This window comes from Onychomys torridus, chromosome 22 (genome assembly GCF_903995425.1).
Source record: "Onychomys torridus chromosome 22, mOncTor1.1, whole genome shotgun sequence".
Classification (NCBI taxonomy): Eukaryota; Metazoa; Chordata; class Mammalia; order Rodentia; family Cricetidae; genus Onychomys; species Onychomys torridus.
The window spans coordinates 6,912,656-6,933,880 of NC_050464.1; positions in this window are offsets into that span (position 1 = coordinate 6,912,656).

Here is a 21,225-nt window from a genome sequence, read left to right on the forward strand (position 1 = left end):
TGACTGATGGATTCAATGCAATCCCAATCAAAACTTCAACAAAGTAGTTTATATGTATCAATAAGCTACTTTTCAGTGTTAGATTTTTGCCCTTGCTGTGTGTGTGTGTGTCTGTCTGTCTGTCTGTCTGTCCAGATGTTGACCTTGAGTATTGTTCCTTAGGTGCCATCTACTTTCTTTTAAGGGAGATAGAGAAACAGAGACAGACAGACAGACAGACAAACACACACACACACACACACACACACTGAGTCTTTTAAGGGAGAGAGAAAAACAGAGACAGACACACAGAGAGAGGGAGAGGGAGAGGGAGAGGGAGAGGGAGAGGGAGAGGGAGAGGGAGAGGGAGAGGGAGAGAGAGAGAGAGAGAGAGAGAGAGAGAGAGAGAGAGAGAGAGAGAGACTCATTGGTCAGCCAGCCCCAGGGATCACCCTGTTTCCACCTACCCAGACTGGGATTACAAGTGCACAAGACCAGACCTGGATTTTTAAAAACATTGATTCTGAGGATAGAACCCTGGTCTTCCTGCTTGCCAGGCAAGTGCTTTACTTACTCCAGTCCCTGTTTTTGGTGTTTTGAAACAGTCTTGCTATGGAGCCCCGCCTGTCCTGGAACTCACTGTATAAGTCAGGCTAGCTTCCAGCAACGACCCTCTTGCCCCTGCCTCCAACGTGCTGAGATTATAGGCTTGCCCCATCAAGCCAGGCTCTCTAATCCTAACATTCATACAGAAATCAACGGACCAAGAAGAGCCCACCTCTTGGCAAGGAAGGACAAATTTCGAGGGATTATATCATGCAACTTCAGCCCTAATATTAAAGATACAGGAATCAAGACTTTAAAGTGGAGTGATGATAGACAAATGGATTAATAAATAAAATAGTGCATCCAGTTATAGACTCCACCTACATAAGCAATTGGTTGTTGACAAATTCACAAAGTTGGGAGAAGAAAAGGAGTCTTTAAAAGGCTGAGAGAGATGGCTTTGAGGTTATGAGCACTTGCTACCGTGGGTATGGTTCCCAGCACCCTGACAGGTGGTTCACAACTGCCTATAACTCTAGCTGCAAGGATCCAACATTGCATGCAAAGACATATACATGTGTGCCCACATGTGCGCTCACACACTTAAATAAATATAGTTTAAGAATGAACTTGATCTATTCCTCATATCACATTAATAACATAATTAATATTGATTGTCACCTGACATGATCTAGAATCACCCAGGCGACAAACCTCTGGCGATCTCTCCTAGGATTGTGGATGAATAAAAAGGAGAAGCTGAGCCGAGCACCAGCATCCAGCTCTCTCTGCTTCTTGACTATCGATTCAATGTGACCAGCTGCCTCTCATTCTGCTGCTATACCACCCCTGCCATGATTGTTTGTCTCCCCTCCTCTGTGAGCCAAATAAAGCCTCCCTCCCTTGAATTGTTTTGGTCAAATGATTTTTGTTGTTGTTTTTTCGAGACAGGGTTTCTCTGTGTAGTTTTGGTGTCTGTCCTAGAACTGGCTCTGTAGACCAGGCTGGCCTTGAACTCATAAGATCTGCCTGGTTTTGCCTCCCAAGTGCTGGGATTAAAGGCATGGGCCACCACTGGCCAGCCCAATAATTTTAAAAATAATTTATTTTTAATATTTTCAATTTGTGCCAGGCAGTGGTGGCGCACGCCTGTAATCCCAGCACTCAGGAGGCAGAGGCAGGCAGATCTCTGTGAGTTCGAGGCCAGCCTGGTCTACAGAATGAGATCCAGGACAGGCTCCAAAGCTACACAGAGAAACCTTGTCTCAAAACAACAACAAAAAAAAATCGATTTGTGTGTATGTGGGTGTGTGTGTGGGTGTGTGTGTGTGTGTGCGCGCGCGCACACACACGTGCGTGCGTGCGCGTGCGCACATGTGATTGCAGATGCCCTGGGAGACAAAAGACATTGGGTTCCCTGGAGCTGGAGTTCTAGGCATTTGAGGTGCCTCATATTGGGAACTGAACTTGGGTCCTTTGGAAGAGCAATAAGTGTCCTTACCTGCTGAGCTATCTCTCCAGCCCATTTTTGTCAAGCATTTTGTTGCATCAATAAAACAAATAACTAATAAAATAAGGAATCAAAATGTATTATAGATATAAATGTATAACTTAAGTCCATACAGCATCTAGAAAAAGTATGGAAGAATATCTATAACCTCACACAGATTTTTTTATACAGTGTTAAAATACAGTTTTTAAAGAGTGATATATAAAATTTAATAAAAATTAGGAATTATTTCTAATTGAAAGACACTATGAAGGAATTCTGCCATAATCTTGAAGAAATGTATATTCAAATTACAAGTCTGACCAAAGTATATTCAAATTGCAAGTCTGACCAAGTGTGTGCATCCGAAATACATAAAGAATTCTCAAAACTCAATCATAAGAAAGTAAACATCATGAGGATAGCTAGATGGCTTGGTGGATAAAAGCAGTCGCCACCACACTTGACAACCTGAGTTTCATCTCTGGTCCCACATGGAGAAGGAGGGAATGGATTACAGCACGTTGTCTTCTGATCTCTATACATGTATCAAGGCATGTGCACATGCATGTGCGCGCATGCACATGCGGGCACACACACACACACACACACACACACAATAAATAAATAAATAAATAAATAAATAAATAAGTTAATTTAGAAAGTAAATGATTAACAACTCAGTTAATAAGTGATAGGATATTTGAACAGCTGCTTTGCAAATAAGAATGGACAGATGGCTAATAAACACTTGAAAAGACATTCAACATCATTAGTCATTGAGGAAATGCAAATTTAAGCAAGGCGTTATCACCACACACCCACTAGACTGTCTAAAATTAAGAATGACTGACACCAATGTTCACACGAGTATGGAGCAACCGGAACTCACAGAGACCGCTGCAAACGTGGGAGATAGTTCATCCATTGTGGCCAGTGGTGAAGACATTAAACATATACCAAGCATATAATCTAGTCATTCACACTAAGGCATTGTTTAAAAAGAGTTGAAAACTGTTTTATACAGGATCATACATGTGTGTTTATTACAGCTTTGTGCATAATAGCCAGAGAGTGAAAACAAACCAGTTGCCCACCAACTGATGTGGCCTATCCCTACAATGACATTCACTCAGCAATGACTACAGAACAGATGGAACTAAACATGATGTTAAGTGAAGGAAGACTGTGATGTTTACATTTATATGAAATACCAGGAAAAAGGTTAGTTTTGGGAACAGAAAGTGGATCTTTAGGCTGGAATGAGCATAGGCATTGGATAGAAATATCCAGAGGATCTTCCTAGACTGATGCAAGTCTGTCATCCCTGACACTCAGGAAGCTGAGGCAGGAGGATCTCATGCTCAAGACTTTCCTGAGCTATAGGGTGAGTTAAAGGGCAGCTTGGACAGCTTAGTGGGGCCCTGGATCAAGACACAAAATAGAAAAAGGATTGTGGGTACAAGACCATGATAAGCCTTTGCTGTAATCAGACTTTCCTTTGGGTTCTGGGAAGTCACACTCATATCTATGAACCAGGTTTTTTGCTAACTGAGCCGTCTCCCAGCCCTAAATGACCAGTTTTGAAATCCAGTGAGATTACTGGAAGCTGGAATATAAGGCATCAAAGGCTGCTAGTGGGGCTGGTATAGTACCATTAGCCCAAGTTCATACCGCATAAGAGGAAGAGCTGGCTGGCTGTGCATGGGATCGGGCATATAATACCACACCTTTTGTACATGTGGGGATATGTGCATCTAAGTGATAGTAACCCGTGATGCCACTGTACACAGGTCAGCAGTATTCACAGGTGTGCATCTGAGATAACACACATGAGAGGTGACAGTGGTCATGGCTTAGCATAGAACTGTTACGTGGTGTCTTATCTGTATTGCATGTCTATGTGTGTGCGTACATGTGCTGTGTGTGCAGGCACAGGTGGAGGTCAGAAATCACTCTCAGATATCATTCCTCAGGCATGATCCATCTTGATTTTCTTGTTTCATTTGTTTATTTATTTGATGTGTGCCACCACACACATGTCATGCATGGATTTAAAGGACAACTTACAGTTCTCTCCTTCCACCATGTGGGAATCGGGCACAAAACTCAGGCTGCCAGGCTTGGCAACACTGAGCCACCTGGCCAGCCACCCAGCCCCCCTTTTTTGACAGGGTCTCTCATTGGTCTGGGGCTCACTCATTAGGCCAGGCCAGCTGGCCAGAGCTCTAGGACCCGCCTGTCTCCATCTCCCCAGAGCTGGGATTACAATCGCATGGCACCCCACCTGACATTTTCATCAAGGTTCGGGAAACTGAACTCAAGTGCTCAGACTTCTCCCCACCCCTGCGATGTGATTTTAATACAGGAAGACCTGGTGAGAAATCTTCACCTTCTCAGTCTGACTTCGTTCTTCCGGAGTGTGCACTGACGAGCACGCCATGACAGGAGCTTGGAGTCTGCTCTGAACTGCCAGGTCTCATTTCCCACTTCTGAATCAATAAGGAAGGCACAACGGTCAAGCCTTCCACCTCTGCATCTTGGATGCTGGTCAGCCAAGGTCTTGTCCACCCAGCACACCATTTGTTCCGGGACAGCTCAGGTTAATCCTAGAGGATTTCTTTTTGAAACAAAATGCTTGCACTAAAGCTGCAGAGATGAAAACACCACTTCTTAGAGAAGCATACTGAGTGACAATACAGACTTAAAAAGAATATTCTTTGCTTTTTTGCAAGAGGCCAAGGCCAGGTCTTGAGCTGAGTTGGTACAAAATTCAAAAGCAGGAGCAAATAAGCACATCTCACCAACCCATTCGGTCCTTGACTGTTTTCTTTTAATCCCAAGGTTAAGTAAAACAAAAGTGATCCTAAGAGAACCCTTTTTGATATAACTGAATAAATCAGTTCTTAAATGTATAAAATAGTGCGGTGAGGCCTGGGGAATTGGCTAGTAAACAAGAACTGGAGCCCCACCCCCAACATCCATGTGAATCGCCTGGACTGTGGGGCGTTCTTCAAACCCCAGAACTAGGGAGTGGAGACACACAGACTTCTGGGGTTCACTGGCCCACCAGCTAGTCTACTGTAGGCCTTTGAGAGACTCTGTCTCAAAACCACCTCAGGTTGTCCCTGACCTCCCTGTACAGGCACACACACACACACACACACACACACACACACACACACACCTTTTATAATACTTTTCCTCCTTCCTTCTTCCTTTTCCTCCCTTCCCTTTCCTTCCTTTTTTCCTTTCTTCCCTCCTTCCTTTCTTCCTCCTTCCTTCCCTTTCCTTCTCCCTCCTCCGCACCCACACACATACAGACAAACATATATCCTGTCTCTCTCTCTCTTCCCTCCTCCTCCCTAACACAGTAAATCTGGGAACAAATTCCTGTGGGTGACATTTCCTTCTTTGTAAAATGAAAACCAACCAGCATGATCGGCAAGGTCCCCAGGGGACCATCCAGCTTAGAAACACTGTGAGATGTACTGCTCTGCTGATCACGGTCCAGCGCAGGCTCTGTTTCCCGACTCAGACCAAAATCTCCCCAGGTATTGTGCTGTTTGATGTCAGAAAGTTGAGAGATTGTTAAAGCCCAGTAGAGCGACCTGTCTATAAGATCTTGGTGCTCCCGCACAGACAGTTTAACTAATTCCTAATCCTTGATTAAAAGCCAGGCACAGGGTCCAGGGAGACGGCTCCATTAGTAAAGTGCCTGCCTTGCAAGGCTAAGGACCTGAGTTTGATCCCCAGAACTCAGGTAAAAGGAACTGGGCATGGTGCCCATGTTTGTAACCCCAGTGCTGGAGAGGTGGAGACAGGTTCTTAGGGCTCCCTGACCACCCAGACAAACCTACTTGGAGAACTCCAAACCAATGAGAGACTGTCTCAAACCTCAAGGTAAATGTCACCTGAGAAATGACATTCAAGGTTGACCTCTGGCCTACACACATAGGAAAACACACACACACACACACACACACACACACACACACACACACACACACACACACTGCCATATTAGACTCACCTGGGTACTTAATCTGAGGTCAGAGCATTGGAATCTTCTGTTGTAGCAGCTGATGCTGTTGCTAATTACTTCATATACAAAGCCAGACCTGAGAACCCTTCATTCATACTGTATCAGATATAAGAATTTAAAGCAGACTGAAGTCTAAAAGTCTCAGACTTAAATATTAGGATCTTTCTGGCCTTGTATAGGCACAGCCAGCATCTGAGACAATATCCGGGGCTTAGTGGCATTTCTTCCCTGAAGCGCCAAGGCCTGCACAGGTCACTCAGGTTACAATGCAAATTTTTTAAAATGTCAGTTTGAAGCTAGAGAGATGGCTTAGTGGTTATGAGTGTTTACTGCTCTTGTCAAGGACCCAAGTTTGGTTCTTAGAACCCACATCAGGTAGCTCACACCACCTGTACCTACAGCTCAGCTCCAAGGGGATCTGACACCCTCTTGGGCTTCTGTGGGCAACTACACTCATGTGTGCAAACCCCCACAGACACTGACACACATATAGGCGTTCTCTCTCTCTCTCTCTCTCTCTCTCTCTCTCTCTCACACACACACACACACACACACACATACACACACACACCTTTAAGTGTCATTTTGTGCAAAGGACATGCATTTGAAATATTTTTAAATTGCACAAGCAACCCTTACTCTCTGTGATAATTTAAACAATTGAGAGCTAGGTAGATTAATAAATGGTAGTCCTCACTCTATCTGCTCCTCACCCTGACTCCAACACTCTTCTGAGACCTGAGGTGAATTGTGTATACAGCAAGAGTCTATTCTTGCACTCTGTGTGTTAAAAGACCTGTGCAAGAGTGAGCAAGCATGTGCAAGCCTCTGAGCTCAGATGTCGTATTTTGCTTCTTTTCATTTCTTTTGTCATAGTCAGGAAATAGCTTTGTCAGTTTTTTGTTCTGCAATATTCCTTATTCACTTAATCTACATCATGAGACTTCAGAAAAGCCTGGCAGATTAAATGCCCTCCTACGGGATATTCAACAGCAGCAAAGGGACTAAGAGGGACCTGAGCTGCAGGAATGACAGAACTTCGAAAGAGATGAGAACAATAACATCCTCGGAACAATAATGCAGATGGAAGGGCTGAAATACAACAGAGGAAACCAGAGAAAGAAAAAAAGAAGCTGGACGCTGGAGAGAGGCCTCCCTCCCGACCATTGCTTTCTCAGGGCTGGAGATGCAGCTAAGGGCACTTGCTGCTCTTCCAGAGAACCTGAACTAGGGTGTTCAGCACCAACACAGAGCAGCTCACCACTGCCTGCAACTCCAGTTCCAGAGGATCTGTGTACACACACACACACACACACACACACACACACACACACACACCCCTAAAATGAAATCTTTATAAAGTGAGGGAAATGATCAAAGTTTTGATGACCCATAAATGTCAAACACTCATATTTTCAGAGTTTCAGTTTCCTCTTTATTGTATCAAAGCTCTGTCAAAATAAATTAACAAGTAACTGGAGAGATGACTCAGTGGTTAAGAGCATGCTCTGTTCTTCCAGAGGGCAAGCTTAGTTCCCAGCATCTATGTTGGACAATTAACAACCGCTGTGACTTCAGCTCCAGGGGATTTGGTGCCCTCTCCCAGCCTCTGCAAGGACCTGGACTCATGTACATAAACCATACACCCATACACAGACATTAAAATAAAACCCTCTTTATTTTCCTTTCCTCTGTGTTGAAATGGATTTTCATTCTCCTTGTGTTCTCTCAGGGAAAGCCTAGGAGCTCACACCTCAATCTGTAACTATTTCTGAAATGCAGCTTTAGGGTTTGAAAGGTTTCTCTTATCTGCTTTTCATCCTTCACATCATACTTAACAGTATCTTGGAAAAGATTAGAGTTTGCAGTGCATAGTCGGGACTTGTCTGCCACACCACTATATATTGAGAGGAGGCAAAGATGGACATAAAAGATGATTCCATAATAGCAATTCATGCTTCTGGAGCCTGTCCTTGACTGCACTGCCATGCTAAAAAAAAGAAAGGAAGGAAGGAAAGAAGAAAGAAAGAAAGAAAGAAAGAAAGAAAGAAAGAAAGAAAGAAAGAAAGAAAAAGAAAGAGGAGGTAACTCAAATATCTGCTATTAAGAGGTGTCTACTACAGTCTGTCTTACATTGCTATAACAAAACACCAAAGACTGTACAATTTATAAAGAAAAGAGATTTGTTGAATTCACAGTTCTGGAGACCCAAGAGCATGACCCTAGCATCTACTCAGCTTCTGGTGAAGCAGTTATGGCTGACGACATCACATCACAGAAGCATGAGTGGGTGGTGAGCCAGTTGCATGTGGAGGACCAAAGCACCAGGGAATTTTGTCTCCAAACTTCTCCTCTGTCACTAGCTAATCCAGATGTGACTCCCAAGAAAACTTAAATCAGTTTCAAGAACCTGAGTCTCTGGAGAGGGATATTAATCCATTCATGAAGATGGAGACCCTGTGTGCTAATCATTAGTATTTTGGGGGTATATGTATGTGGGGTTAATGTGTGTGTACCTGTTGTATGGAGGCAAGATGACAACCTTTGGTGGCATTCCTCAGACACTAACCACCATCTTTTTGAGGCAGGATCTCTCACTTGCCTGAAACTCATCAGGTAGCCTCCATTAGGTCTCCCTAACTTTGTTGTTTGACTATCTGTAACTTCACAAAGTGAGGATGAGCCTGCTGGGCCTCCAGCATAGCCTCCTCTTGTTCTCCACCCTTCTGAAGTCTCACATAGTCTAGGCTGGTCTTGAACTAACTATATAGCCAAAGGTGACCCTGAACTCCTGATCCACCTGCTTCCACCTCCCAACTGTTGGGCTTACAGTTATGTACCACTTTGTCTGGTTTTATGCAGTACTGGGGATAGGGTTCCTGCAAGCTAGGCAACTACTTTATACCTATTGACCCATATCCCTAGCCCCTCTGGTGCTTCTTGAGTAGACAGTGCACCCGCTGAGTGAATATATCTGCATCCCACTGTGTGAAAGGATTCTTATGTCCCAGCCATCTAGGCATCAGAGACTCCGCCCCCTCTATCTTCAAACCTCCCTGCTTCAGTCCCACTCACTTACTGCATCATTTTTTTACTTCTGTTCTGTGTCCTATGTCCCAAAGTCAGGGTGGTCACTTGTTCAACCTCTCCATTCACATGAATCACAGCCCCCTATTTATTTATTTAATCTTTTGTAGATTCCTTCCAGATTTATGGCTTTCTGCCCAAACCCAGCCTGTCTGCAAAGGTGATTTTGCCTTTCTTGTGTACTTGATTCATGTCCCCCAAACTTCTAGAGAGAACTGCCACAGAACACTAGTCGTTCCATTCACTCACTAGGTCTGTTCAGGCAGGTGTAGTTGCCTCTACAGATTTATATATCTGCCTTGTCTTTCTGCTAACTGCTCCATAGCACAGAACTCAGAGTTAGAGAGTGAGTAAGACAATCAGGCTCATTGTCCTCCCAGAACTGCCAGTTTAGTCAGGGAGACCGAGGTGCAAACACACACACACAGAACTACGTACGCAAGGCTGGGGATGTGGCTTGGTGAGTAAAGCACCTACTGTGCGCACGGGCCTCCGATTGGACCAAGGACCAATGTAAAAGCCAGGGGTGGTCATCCGCATCTGGAATGTTAGAGCTGGTGGAGAGGGTGTGCTGAAGACAGACAGATTTTCCGAGCTTGCTGGCCATAGCCTAGCCAAATCCACGAGCTCCAGATTCTGTTAATAATCCTGTCTCCTCAAAAGTAGAAGGAAGACTTAGCTGGGGAGAGGAAGGGGCCAAGAGGGTAATGAGAGTGAATATGACCAAACCACACTATGCATACCCACAAGACTGTCAAATGAAACTCATTATTATGAATAATTGGTGTGTGATAAAAAGATGATGTCACGGCCAGGCAGTGGTGGTGCACACCTTTAATCCCAGCACTTGGGAGGCAGAGCCAGGCGGATCTCTGTGAGTTCGAGGCCAGCCTGGTCTGTAGATCCAGACAGAGCGAGATCCAGGACAGGCACTGAAGCTACACAGAGAAACCCTGTCTCAACCCCCACCCAAAAAGATGATGTCACATACACACATGCATACACTCAGAGTCATGATGCAGCTATGAATGTTTTGATGATTGAAGAGAGTTGTCAAAAATGAGGTTGTGGTGCACACCTGTAATCTCAGTCCTCAGGATGCTGAGCAGAAAGATTGAGAGCTCATAGCCAACTGGAGTCTGTCTTTAAAAATATGGGGAGCAGGGGCTAGAGATGCGGTTCAGTTGACAGAATGTTTGCCTAGGGTGCATGAAACCCTGGGTTCAGTCCCCAAATCTGCATAAACTGGGCATTGTGGAGCATACCCAATTCCAGCAATCAGGAGATGGAAGCAAGAGAATCAGAAGTTCAAGGTTATCCTCAGTACATAGTGAGTTTGAGGCCAACCTGAGCTACATGAAACCCTGTCTTAATAAACTACAAGAAATAAAATAAAATAATAAAGAAAAAACACTGGACGGAAACTGCAAACATCAGCAGAGGTCCGTGCAAAAGTTCCTGCCAGTTTCTGTGGGTACTGAGAAGATGAAAGGGTTTCCAGCCAGAGGGTGGCCATGTGACCGGATTTGCATTTTGAAAGGTCACCAGCTCAAGTTTCAGCTGGAAGGCCCCCAGAGGACAGACCTGAGGTGGAGGAGGTGCCTTCAGTCTGGGGAAGTGGCCATCCTCAGTCCCTCTCTAGAAATTGCCCTCTCCAGAAATCACTCTGCTTCCCTAAGGCAGCCACATCCAATGACTGGTCTGAGTCGCAGTACAAAACCTCATGGAAGTTGAGAACTGGCTCCTGCAAGGTTTTCTCTGACCTCCGCATGTGCACTGTGGCATGTGTGCTTGCACATACAACACATGCATGCGCACACACTAAAGTGAAAAAAAGGCTTCTAAAGAACAAGTGTTCAACATTATATTCAGTTACATGGTGACTTCGAGACCAGTCTGAGATACTTGAGACTCTCTGAAAACAAAGAGCCAGGGTTGGAGATGTAGTATAGTTGGTAGAGTGCTTGCCTAGCATGCAGCAAGCTCCCCATTTGATTGTAGTAAGTCTGAGGAGACAGGATCATTAATAGTGTGTGTGTGTGTGTGTGTGTGTGTGTGTGTGTGTGTGTGTGTGTTATGTGTTTACAAGTGTGCATGCTCATGCAACAGACAGGTGTGTGCCTATTCCTGTATGCTCAAGTGTGAACATGTATATGGAGGTCAGAGGTCAACTTTGGCCATCATTCCTCAGGAGCCATCCACTCTGTTCTTTGGAACAGGATCTCTCACTGGGAGCTGGAGCTCACTCACTAACTGGGCTGACTGCCCGCCAAGCCCAGGGTTCTGCCTGCTCTGCTTCCCCAGCACTGGGATTACACGTGCTTGCCACCATACCCAGCTTGTTTCACAGGTGACCCAACTCAGGACCTCAAGCTATTGGAGAACTTTGAACTCTTCTCCTTTAATAATTTTTAGATTTATAATAAATTGTTATAAGTTATAATTTCCCTACTGTGCTGTAAAGCACGAGTATTTATTCCTCTTATCTAATTGTATTTTGGTACCCACTATCCACCCTCCCTTCTAGTCTCTCTGGTACTAGAGGGGTTAAAGTGTACTAGAATGAAATGAATTATATCAATGGAGTGAGAGGCTTTTTAATGAGCTGGCCAAGGATGCCTCAGGGGGAAAGACCGTAAAAGTCAACACATGAAATTCAGAGAGCCTCTTCCACAGCAAATAAAGAGTCCCTTATCTCCTGCAGGCAGAAGAGAGGAAAAGTCAGGGCCTGGCCTTCATTGTTAGAGTAAGCCAGGTCCCCCAGTCAATTGAATCTCTGTCTCGGCCCCAGCCAGTCTGTTGCTCAGAGCATAAGCTGGAAAGAGATCCTGAAGATGGAGACGGGGTCATCAGGGCCAGTGTCCTCTGGCACCTGGAAGACAGAGCCCTCTGTCCCATTAAGAGACTAATGGAAGATTATGGAGTAGCTTCAAGATCTGTCTCCCCCTCCCTCCCTAGCCCCAGACTGGCATCGGGGCCTCAGTCTTTACACACCAAATGGGAAGGGGTGCATCTGCCAGAGATCCAAAGTGACTGCAGTCTGGAGGAATGGGGGTGAGGCTGTGCTGGGCTTTGAATACCAAGTGTCCCCACAGGCTCCTGTTTTTGAAGGCTTGTTCTCAGATTGGTGGTGCTGTTTAGGAAGGTTAGAGAACTGTAAGATGTGGACCTTGATGGAGGAAGTAGGTCACTGGGATGGGTCATAAGGATTAAGGTTTAAAATTTTTTTTCAGTTGATTTATTTTGGGCATGTGTATGAGTGCAAGTGTCCCACAATATACCTTTGTAGGTTAAAGATCAGTCAATTCTCTCCTTCCATCTTTTTAAAACTACATTTTATTATCTTTTTGAGTCTGTGTGCATATGCACACATATGAACAGTTGTGCTACAGGGTGCCTGTCAGAGGACAGCCTGGGTGAACTGGTATTTTATTTCTGTTGTGTGGGTTCCAGAGATTGAACTCAGATCATCAGGCTTGACAGCAGGTTCCTCTACCTGCTAAACAGTCTCACTATCCCACCTGCCAGGACTTTGAGGCAGGGTCTGTCTTGTTTCTTCTGCTGTGTTACACGAAGCCCCAGTCCTGCAAGCTTCTGGCCTAGTCCCCTGCCTCCACCCTCTATCTCACCTGTAGAGATTGCACACAGGTTGCTCTATCCAGCTTTACCCAGTTCCCAGGGATCAAACGCTAGGCCTGCCCACCCAGTGCTTGGACACTCTGAACCACCTCCCCAGTCTGGTCCCACCTTCTGCTCACTCTCTGCTTTCTCATTGACCCAGTAATGTGACCAGCCTGACCCCTGCTCTCATGCCCTCCCTGCCTACTGCCATGGGCTCCCCTCTAACTATGAGCCAGAACAAACCTTTCCTTACTTAAATCTTTCCAGTATTTGGTCACAGCAATGGGAAAAGACAATGAATACAGACTATACCCTGGGGAGCTAGATCCAAGCGCCTGATGTGGGTGGGGGGGGGGGTAAGTAAGACTTTATTGAAGCATGTGTTGTTATTGAAATGCTTTCCGGTAAACAGGTGCTGCATTGAACTCTCTGGAGGAAGTTTGGGGATGGGTCTCAAAAGGTTGGAGATGGCAGCCACCTACATGAAGTGAGATAGAAATATCAGGACCCCTGTGCCAGCTGTGGAGAATCAAAGCTCAGCAGTTAAGAGCACTTACTGTCCTGATAGAGATCTGAGTTCAGATCCCAGCTTCCACATCAGGCAGCCCACAAATGCTTGTAACTCCAACTCTGAGGGATCTGACACCCCCTTCTGGCCTCTGTGGGCAACTGCATACACATATGCACATATCACACACACAAGTAAAATAAAAACAAATCGTAAAAAAATAAAAATCAGAGGCTCAGAGGTGGAAACTCCCTGACAAACTTCCAGCATGGAGAGACCCAACCAACAACAGCACTGTTTCTTTAATTTATTTTATTTGTATTAGTATTTACCTGTAAACACACTACATGTGTGCCTCAGAAATCCAGAAGGTGCTGGATTCCCTAGAACTGGAGTTGCACACTGTTGTGAGCTGCCTTGTGGGTGCTGGGAGCCAAACCCAGGTCCAGCGCTCTTAACTGCTGAGCCATCAGCCTGACAACAGTGACTTCTTTTTAAAAAAAGATTTTTATTTTATTTACTTGCATATATGTCTTTGTGAGGATATCAGATCCCCTGGAACTGGAGTTACAGGCCATTGGGAGCTGCCATGTGGGTGCTGGGAATTGAACCTGCGTCCTCTGGAAGAGCAGCTGGTGCTGTTAACTGCTGACCCATCTCTCCAGCCCCAGCAACTTTTAAATACCTAAGAAGACTTAATTCATTTTAATAGCGTAGGATTAATTCACTCTACTTCAAATGTTTTCACAATTATTTTTTAAACTTTGTGTGTGTGTGTGTGTGTGTGTGTGTGTGTGTGTGCGCGCGCGCGCGCGCGCGCGCGTGCATGCACACATTCTGCAGCACACACATGAAGGTCAGGGGGTAACTGCAAGAGTGAGTTCTCCCCTTCTGCCCAGGGGTATGGGCAGAGATCACCAGACTCAGTCGTAAGCCCTCACCAGCCCTCACTCCACTTTTATATCTCATCCTTTGGAAAGTTTCAGTTTATTAGAAACTATCTCAGTTCACTTGAGGGGAAAAATGCCCCCCTCCTTCCCAGTCTCTTGGCAGTTTTGACTATAAAGTATTTATGATGAGGAGATGTTCTTTCCTTGGAGGTTTTTGGTAAGCAGATTGTTCAATTTTTTTTAAATTTTTCATTTTCAGAGAAAGCTCTGTGCCATATCTTTCTCAAGAACAAATTCTTACCATCCTGGCTGCTGAGATTCACCTCGGATGGCTTTACTGCTTGGTGTTAGTAATTCAGTGTTTCCCTGGCTGGCCCGTGAGATCTCCCCCTTCCTTAAGTTTTCCTGGTATTTGATGTAAATCACACAAGAAGCCTGGCTTTAGTCTCTATTAGTCAAGTTTCCGAGTAACTTATCATATTTCACCAATGCTCTGGTTTTTGTTGTTGTTTTGGGTTTGTGTGTGTGTGTGTGTGTGTGTGTGTGTGTGTGTGTGTGTGTATACCCAAGCATTATAAGTAGATCCCAGATGTTAACCTCAGGTGTCATTCCTCAGGCACCATCCAACATGGTTTTTGAGTCAGGGTCTCTCACTGGTCTGGAACTTGCCTGTTAGACTAGGCTAGCTCTTCAGTGGGCCCCAGCAATCTGCCTTCTCAGCACTGGAATTACAAGAATGTACCATCACACCAAGCTATTTTTACGGGAGTTCTGGGGATTTGAACTCAGGTCCCCATGCTTGCAAGCTTTGCTGACAAAGCTGTCTCTTTAGCTCCCCAACATTCTGTTGTCTTTGCGTGTGTGTGTGTGTGTGTGTGTGTGTGTGTGTGTGTGTGGTGCTGGAGATTGAACTCAAAGTTTCAAGCATTCTAGAAAAAGGCAGCCGACCAACGGTGTTTTGAAGTCATGCCAAATAATGGTATAAATTATCCCGATATGACAATACAATGACAACACTTGGAAAGATTTTGGCTCACATCAGGGATCGCTCCAAGGGTTACCCACTGCCGTCTCTTTTCATCTTCGGGGTAATGTCACCAGTAGAATCCTATCCTGCAGATGAAGAGGTTGAAAGATCCACTTGACTTGGGAGCTTTACTTCTGGGTGACATGTAGAAATGAGCCCAGAGGTCAAACGGCCTATATTTGAGACCTTCCAAGGAAGGGTCATTCAACCCTTCCCACTCAGCCATGGTCAAGGGAGCTTCGCATCAGCAGATCTGGAAGTTTGGCACTCAAAGTGCAGCAATTTCACTTCCTGCCCCAAACATGTGTTATGTATAGAATGTGGTGCTCCTCAGAGCCAAATAGCCCTCATCCACCTTCGTCAGATCAGCTGTTTGTTGCTTGCAAAAGTCCGTCATGATGGGACTTGTTGATTGGACCCTCATCCGGCTTCCAGCCGCTCCTCACAGCTATGTGTACGCCGTTCTACCCTAACTGCCCATGGCCCATTGTCTGAGGGTGGGACTAGAGTATATGAGCTGGAGAGGGTTAACTGGAGGGAGTTTCTATCTAGGTGGCTGTGGGGAAGCCATTATCCAAGCTGGCTGAGGAATTTCTAGTGTGACTACCTTGGGCTCTCCCATGCTCCTGTAAGTGCCTCTCTCACTGTAAGACAGTGAGCTCATGGGCTCCTCTCTGGGAACTTTGGTTTGTCCTTGGTCCCTTATGAGAAGGACATAGAATCTTTTGTTTCCTCTCGAGGGGTGGAACCCTCCCCACAACACCTAATGTGGTAGACTTTGAGGAGTCGCCAGCATGGAAGGGATTTAGGTAACCTGGATTCTAGCTGTGCCCCAGAAACAAGTCACTTCTCAAAATGGGACTTGAATCTGTAAATGAGGGCACGGACTAGATCAGTAATTGCATGTTAGTGGCTCAAAGGCCAGTTGGTGCCCACAATGTGTTTTGCTTAGCTGGCTACATATTAGAGGACATGTGTTTTAAATTTTAATTCTTTCCTATGAGCAGTCAGACACTTGGTAAGTCAGGTTCCCAACGTTTACACACTTGCTTGGTCCCTCTAGCCTTCCAAAATGGCAGATTTTGAATTAAGTTATCTCTGAGGCCAAGATGAGTTACGTTTATTCCCCACCCTAACCCCTGGAATCCCTGCCAGAGGGGTACAGCACCCTAGGAAGGCAAGGTAGATGAGGGTATAGGAGGGTGTGTGTGTGCACGAGAGTATATATGTGTGTGTTCATGTGCACTTGGTGTGCATGCAGCAGTCACGTCGAGGACAGCTTGCTAGAGTTGCTAGAGCATGCAGGTGTGTCCACATATTCATTCCATTTGTGCAAGGACACAGGGGAGATGGGCTGTGAACATGCCTGTCCTGGACTGGCAGACACTTACACCAATCAGAGGTCAGCTTGGGTGTTATTCCTCAGGAGCCATGCACCTTGTTTTGGGGGCATGTTCTCTCACTGAATAGGCTAGGCAGCAAGCCCTAGGGAGCCTCCTGTATCTACCTTCACAGTGCTGGGGTGACACATGTTCACTACTGTGTTTGGCTTTAAATTTTTCTTCTTAGGTTACATTTTTTGTTTATTTTAGTATGAGTTCACACATGGGTGCACAGGCCATTGCCCAGACATGGAGGTCAGAGGACAACTTACAGGAACCAACTCCCTCCTTCTATCATGTGCACCCCAGGATTCAGACTCGTGTTAGCATCCTTTACCCATGTCTCATCCGTCTAGCTCTTGTTTACAGGGTGTGGGGGGATTGAACGCAGGCCCTCTATACTTGTGTGGCAAGCACTTTTTGGCTATGCTCTCTCTCCAGCTGGACAGGAGTGGTTTTTGGGTGGCCCTGCATGGTCTTGGTGTTCTGGAACGGCAGACACTTGCACTTCACAGCAGGAGAGGGCTTCTTTTCTCAGAGTCCCTTGGACTTGGTCTGTGCCCAGCTAGGTGACAGACATAATCAGGCCTGGGTATTATCTCTGGAGCAATAAGGCATCTTATAACACCCAGGCCTCAGGTGGCCGAGATAATATCTGAGGAAACTCGATAGGGCTCCTCTCAGGCCCTGACTGGAAATACAAAAGGACAAATCAGAATCTCTATAGAGGCTTTAGTAAGTGCAGGAACTAGGGCAGAGAAAAGAATCCATCAGCATCAAGGGCTTCGGAGAGGAGTCAGTGTGAGCTGTCTGCTCTCAACATCCATTCTCTCCCCGAGGGTTTCTTCATGGGAGCTCAGGGACAACACTTCAGGCCCAAGGTAGAATTAGATCTGCAAATGGCAATGTGCATGCGTACTCTCGGCCAAAGCAGCTTGTGAATGAATTCCACTCTTTTGTTTTGGTGCCAGCTCGAACACCCTGTCTAAGTGAATGTTTTTAACAACATTACCTAAGCCCTACCAACACTGTATAAACTATCTTTAAGGCTGACCATTTAAATTGTTCTTTTCCACAAAACTCTTCTCATAAATATTAGAAGTGAAATTGGGTACAGGGAAAGCCAAGTCCTCAGATCCACAACATGTAAGTGGAATTTTTTAGGAGACATTACATATTTTTATACTGTGTGTGTGTGTGTGTACATGTTTGTGTGTGCGGGTATGTGTATATGGGAAGGTGCACATACACATGTCTGTGCATGCATGTTGAGGCTAGAGGTCACCATCAGGTATCATCCAGTATCAATTTATACCTTATTTTAAAGAACATTTTATTTTTGGGTGTCGTGTGTGTGTGTGTGTGTGTGTGTGTGTGTGTGTGTGTGTGTAGTGTAGTGTTCATGAGCACTCTGACATGCATGTAGAAGTCAGAGGATATCTTGCTAAAGTCAGTTCTCTCCTACCGTGTAGGCCCCAGGGATTGAACTCAGGCCATCATGTTTGTCAGCAAGCTCCTTTACCCAGTGAGCCACCTCACTGGCCCACTAACCTTCTCTTTTGACACAGGGTCTCTCTCTGAACCTGAAGCTCACCCATTGGCTAGACTGGCTGGAGGCAAGCCCAAGGGATCTTCCTTGTGCTGGGGTGTTCAGGCTTGCCTGGCTTTTTAAGAGGACAGTGGGGACCCCGAGTCCTCATGTCTGCTAGAAGCACTTTACTGATCTACTCAGCCCCTATGTTTACATTATTGCAACATAAAATACCTAAGAAGGCAAGCCTCCTTTGAAAAGCTTCCTTCTTTCTTTATAGCATAGAGGTTTGTGCCTTAGACACACACAGAAGACACCCAGGGACTGGGAGCTTACTTGAGTTTATCAAGTATTTATTAAGCCTTCTACATTTGATTGTACAACTTGACGGAACATCATAGCAATTCAAGATTGCAGGGTAGACCATATGGGTGTGTTTGTGTGTGTGTGTGTGTGTGTGTGTGTGTGTGTGTGTGTGTGTGTGCATATACAAACAGGTACAGAAGAAGGCTTGAAGGCAACACAAGGCACCGTCCTCCTCAGGAAACATCCACCTTGCTTTTTTTGAGACAGAGTCTCTTTCAATGAGATGTGCTGCTCGCCAGTTTTGGCTAGGCTGGCTGGTCCATAGACCTCAGGGACCCTCCTCTGTCTATCTCCATCGGTGCCGGGATTACATATGTATGCCACCATACCCAGCTTTTTAAAAACAAACAAACAAACATGGTGGTGATATTAAAAAGATACATATGTGTATGAGTGTGTATACTGTATATGTATGGGTGTCCACAGAGGCCAGAAGAGGGTGTCAGATCTCCTGGAGCTGAAGCTTCAGGTAGTCAAGTGTGGCCTGAGGTGAGTACTAGGAACTGAACTTGAGCTCTCTGCAAGAGCAGCAGCTGCTCTTCACCGCTGAGCCGTCGCTCTGGCCCCATGCTCAGCTGTGGGGTTTTTCAAGGGTTTTTCTGTGTAACAACAACCATGGCTGTCCTAGAACCCACTCTGTAGACCAGGCTGGCCTCAAACTCACAGAGAGATTCGTCTGCCTCTGCCTCCCGAGTGCTGGGATTAAAGGCCTGCACCACCACCCAGCCCACACTCAGCTTTTTAAGTAGGTACTGAGACTCAAACTCGGGCCTTCATGCTTGCAAGGCAAGCATTTTCCCTACCAGACCATCTCTCTAGACTCCTAGACTTAATTTACTTAACTTATCTCAAATAGCTCAAAAACATGAAACGCATTGTCAGTTAGCATAAATCCCAGGAAACAGACCTGGGCTGACCATTTTCCTTAACCAGTGCTACCCACGTGTCATTTAAAGTCAGACTGGCAGAATCTTCAGACAGAGTTGTTGTTTGTTTGTTTGTTTTTTTAAAGCCAGCTCCTTAATTATCAAGTGGCATTTGTCTGATCCTTCACAGCCCCAGATGTACATCTCAGACAGAGCTCAAAATAAGTTTGTGAACAGTGTGCAAAGAAAAAAAAAGTCACCAAGTAGCTAGCTGTGTAAAGCGGAAACCCATTCCCACTTGTCTGTGTCTGATTGAACCGGTGTGAACCTGCAACGCCACACACCCTGGAGGGACCAGATTAAAGACCTTCTGGAACCGTTTTTTCTGCAGATCTTGTTAGACAGGTGCTTTTCACACCTCTGCTGTTTATCTAAGGCTCGCTCACAGCCTTGGAGGAAGCTCTGCCCTTCCTAAACTCCAGGAAGAAGAAGAAACCCAGAACTGAAAAATGAGATGCTAAAGTTCAAAGTCAACATCATCCAAATGGCAGACAGAAGGAGGTGGAGGGGGGTGGTGGGGGTGGTGAGTCTCTTATCAAAAACGTGTGCAGCTCACGGGCTCTGGTGATGACTGAGTGGGTAAAGTGCTGAGCAAGCATGAGGACCTGAGTTCAGATCTCCAGCCCCCATGTAAAAAGCCAAGCATGGCCACACACTACCGCAGGTAATGGGCACTGGAAACATGATCTCTGAGAGTTGCTGCAGCCTCTCTCCAGGGGCAGTGAGACACCGTGTCTCAAAGGGAAAAGGTAGAGAATAAGAGAGGACACCCAATTTCCTCTGTGCATGCGCGCGTGCGTGTGCAAGCACACACACACACACACACACACACACACACACACACACACTCAAAATTTTAAAGAAGGGATATAGTCCTTGAAGGTTACTGCCTGGCTCCTACTTCTGGCCACATTCTGCTTCCTGATCCTCTGTCCCTGAACAGCTGCTTTGAGGATCAAACCCCAGCCCCGTGGTTGGGGCAGCAGACACTGCATTCACCGAGGGACCTCTCCAGCCCTGTGCTAATTTTTCATCACTGTGCAAAAATCCTGACAGAAGTTGTATTTTCTGTGGCATCAAGAGGGTCCAGTCCAGGCCCCAGAAGCCTGGCTCCACGGTTTCTGAAAACACAAAGCATCATGGTTGAGAGAGTGTCCTGAGGTAGAGTTGCTTACCTTATTCATTTCAGGAGGGAGGGAAGAGAGGGGGAGGAGAGAGAGAAAGAATGTGGGTGTTATTTTTCTATCACTAGGATCAAATTTGGGAAAGAAGGGAGGAAGACTTGCTGTGGCTCATGGTTTAGGGGTTTTGCTCACCACAGCTGTGACGATACAATGGAGTTATGGTGGTTGGAACATGTAGTGCAGGTTCTTCACATCACAATGGACCATGACGCAGAGAGTGAAGCCAGAAGCAGGTACCAACTGATAACCTTCAAAGACCACCCAAGTGACATTTGCAGGGTTCCATAACCTCCCACACTGGACAGGGGGCCTCCAACACACAAGGCCTTGGGGGACACTTCATTTTCAAACCGCAACCATATGTGTTATCAGACTGATTGTAAGTTGTGTTTGTACATAAACCACAGATGGTGAATGAGAGTATTGTTAAATTGTGTGTGTGTGTGTGTGTGTGTGTGTGTGTGTGTGTGTGTGCTTCTGAATGATTTTATATTCACCATGTGCATTCAGGTACCTGTGGCAGCCAGAAGAAGGTGCCAGATCCTCTGGAGCTGGAGTTAAAAGTGGCCGTGATCTACCTGATATAGGTACTGGGATCCAAACCCTGGTCCTCTGTATGAGCAACAAACTCTCTTAGCCTCCAA